General features: G+C 43.3%; 1 pseudogene; it reads right to left on the minus strand.

Moving 5' to 3' along the window:
* Positions 1-2,998: 2,998 nt before the first annotated feature.
* LOC114627735 lies at positions 2,999-3,426 on the minus strand (annotated as a pseudogene).
* Between the last annotated feature and the right edge of the window lie 293 nt (positions 3,427-3,719).

The following is a 3,719-nucleotide window of genomic DNA, read 5'->3' on the forward strand; positions in this document are numbered from 1 at the left end:
CCACATCTATACGCTATACTGTGTAGACTGGATGTTATGCATTATCAGGCCATGGAGCAACACCTTGGACCAATTGAGAGCGCCTGCATGGAAGGATCTGAGTGGTGCAGGCACAGGGATTTAAGGGCACACAAGGAGAGGCCTCAGGGGCTTGGTTTGGACATTGTTAAGGTTCCTGAATAAACTGATTTGAGAAGAACTCCTTGTGGTGTTGCTCCTTTCTGCGGGTTGGAACGAGAGCGACAAGTGGTGGCCAGTACGTGGTAGTTCAGAACTCATCGCAGTCAGGGTAGCTAGCTGGTAAGTTCCCAGGTAAGTGAGACAAAGGTGAGTTCTTGGTTTAGAGACAATAAGGTTCCTGGTAGTGGGACAAGGGCAAGTTCTCGGTTTAGAGAGAATAAGGTTCCCGATAGTGAGACAAGTTTTTGAAAGTAAAAGGAATAGGATTAAAAAGGGTTACTGTAGAAAAATTTTTACAAGCTGTGGATGATGTCGCACCATGGTTTTCAGTTTCAGGACACCTAACTATATCCAGCTGGGAGAAGCTTAGAAAAGACTTAAGACTTGCTGAGGAACAGGGAGTGCTACTCACAGGAGTTTTAACCGTGTAGAAATTGGTGAGGTATTGTATAAAAGAAAAAGAAGAGAGATGTGCAGCGGAGCTGGAATGAGGCTGTGAGGCACTAGAGCAGCTGAGAGAGGAGTGGTCTCAAAAGTCAGAAAGTGGAGAAAGCTCAGATGAAGAGGAAGTTTCCGAAGAGGAGCTTGAAGAGCTGGCGCAGGGTTTAGAAAAAACGAAACTAGAAGTAAAACCTACAGCACCAGAGCCACTGCGGCCACTTCCTTATGCTCCAAGTGGAGCTTTGGGATGGAGCCTGTGCCCAGAGGTCTGGAGGGAGTTATGAGTTCAGTGATTTCCAGTATTTCAGGATGCCTAAGACAATCACTATCATGAGCCCTTTGATTGGAAGGTTATCCAAAGGCTGGCCAAAGGGGATAGAGCCTACAGGGGCGTTAATGCTGCCTTTGTAATATCACAGCTGGAGACCCTTCACAGATATTGTATGACCCCTAGCGATTGGTGAATTGTGTTGGGGTATTTTGTCTGTTTTTTCTTAAAACTTTACCGTTGATATATTCTACACAAGTTTTTCCTAGATTTTTTCTAGTGATGTTTCCTTACAGTTACCCTATTTGTCGTGAGATAGAGAGATTGCCCCAGTACCAGATTCCTTAGATTTACATTTACAAGGGGTATTATGTTTTTAATTAGTGACTAATATGTCCAAGACATAAAGTTTCCTTTGGGCCCACGCCGGTTTGTGTGTGGCCTCCTTTTGTTTTTATAGTGTTTAATGGTAATTATAATAGTAGCCTTTTAAAATGCAGTAATAATAGTTGTTTTTATATATGTGTTGGAATGCTTCTGTTTATCATTTTACAATGGTTACCCGCATGCCTAGATATGTCCCATGACCTGTGGAAGCCCCCTCCACCATGACTTTATTTAGACCGAAGAGAGATTTTGGCATTACTACAGCAGTCATTACAGCCATTGCTGTGTCTGCTCCTGCTGCTACAGCAGCTACAGTTGCCATGACAACAACAGTCCAGACTGCAGCTACTTTAAATAATTTATCTACAAGAGTTGCGGAGGCATTAGACATCCAGGGTAACATTAACAGTCAGTTGAAAGTGGACATTCTTTTGCTTAATCAAAGAGTTGATTTAGTTCAGGAACAAGTAGATAGCTTATAAAATTAGCTCAGGTAGGTTGTGAGTGGAACTATACTGGGTTATGTGTTACCTCCATCCCATTTCAGAATACAAGCCGTGCCAGTAATCTTTCCAAAAAACTTTCTCAGTATCTTGTAGGGAATTGGTCCAGAGATTTGGATAAGCTGCTGAGAGACTTATGACACTCCATTGTCCACATCAATTCAACCCTAGTAGATGCCTCCCAAGTTTCTGGATTAACCAGTTGGATACTTCAAACAATGTCTCATCTGAAGGAATGGGCTGGAATGGGGGGGGTGGCTCTGTGCCTGCTCCTCATCAGCTGCCTGGCGTTTTGGTATATGTGTAACATGAGAGCTCGACAATCTAAGAATCAGGCCTTGCTTGTACAAGCATTTGCAGCTGTGGAGATGAGACAATCTCCTCAAGTGTGGCTTGGCATGCTAGAGAAGTAGTCAGTGACGGGTAAGATTCCTTGGACGTGTTACCAACCTAAGACAGGGACCAAACCAAAGCTGTTTGACTCCCAATGATGGGTAAGGAACATTGTCACAAGGGACAACCTAAGACAGACATTCTCTCTGCCAAAAATTAAATAAAAGGGGGAATTGTGAGGAGCAGGTGTGGTGACCATTCCAAGATGGCGCCTGGGAAGTTGCTAAGTCTTATGACTAACAGATGGCACCTGGGATGGTTGCTAAGTCTTATGACTAGCACCTGACTTCCTTACACACCCCTGAAGAGCCATGCCCGCAGGCTATAATGTGCAGACTCGCTGTTATGCATTATCAGACCATCTAAGGAGCAACACCTTGGACCAATTGAGAGCACCTGCGTGGCAGGATCTGAGTGGTGCAGGCACAGGGATTTAAGGGCAGACAGGGAGAGGCCTTGGGGGCTTTTTTGGACATTGTTAAGGTTCCTGAATAAACTGCTTTGAGAAGAACTCCGCATGGTGTCGCTCCTTTCTGCGGGTCAGAACGAGAGTGACAAGTAAGCCACATGTAACATGTTACTTGATCAATTTTCTAAAATCGGTTTAAGGACAATGACAGTAAGATAAGGGAAGAAAACATGGAGGAATGAAGTCCTAGTTACTATATATGCATATATTTTTGACAGTAGGGGGGAACCTTTTACAGATAAGTTACAAACAAAGAAAAGGCCAATAAGAACTTTTGTACAAGAAATTTAACACATTCCTTACAATGACTTCACTCTGCTGCCATCATTTGTATACAAACTCTTCTTCCTGGTTTCCCTAACCATCATCATCAATGTCTGCTTCCTTGATCATTTCATCAACTTCTTCATCTGTTAACTTCTCTCCAAGGTTTGTCATCACATGGCAAATCTCTTCTGCACTAATATAGCCATTGCCATCTTTATGAAATTCATGGAATGCTTCTCTAATTTTTTCTTCACTGTCTGTGATTTTCATTTTTCTTGCCATCATTGTCAGAAATAATTCAGGGAACTCAATTGTGCCATTACCATCTGCATCTACTTCAATAATCATGTCCTGCAGCTCTGTTTCTGTTGTGTTCTGCCACAGAGACCTCATCACTGTCCTCAGCTCCTTTGTTGATTTTCATCCTTGTCAAATAGTGAGAAAGCTCCTTTGAACTCTAAAATTTGGGCTTCAGTCAGTTGGTCAGTCAACTGTTGCTCTTGTTGGGCATAGGTGGGAAAGTAGATCCTTGGTCTTGTGAAGGCTGGATGCCTCAGTATGGGGGAATTTGAGGGTGGGGCGGTGGGAGCTGGTGGGTGGGGGCACATCCTCATAGAAGCAGAAGAAGGGGAGATGGGTTGGGGGTTCTTGGGTGGGGGGAAATTGGGAAAGGGGATAATATCTGAAATGTAAATAAAATATCCAATAATAAAAAAGAAAATACCTCTGTAAGATCAGGCTGTAGGTAAGCCTGTATGGCACTTTATTAATTAGTGGTTAATGGGGGGGGGGGATATGTAAACTCTCTTCA

Source organism: Grammomys surdaster, unplaced genomic scaffold (assembly GCF_004785775.1).
Source record: "Grammomys surdaster isolate TR1022 unplaced genomic scaffold, NIH_TR_1.0 257, whole genome shotgun sequence".
NCBI classification, from domain to species: Eukaryota; Metazoa; Chordata; class Mammalia; order Rodentia; family Muridae; genus Grammomys; species Grammomys surdaster.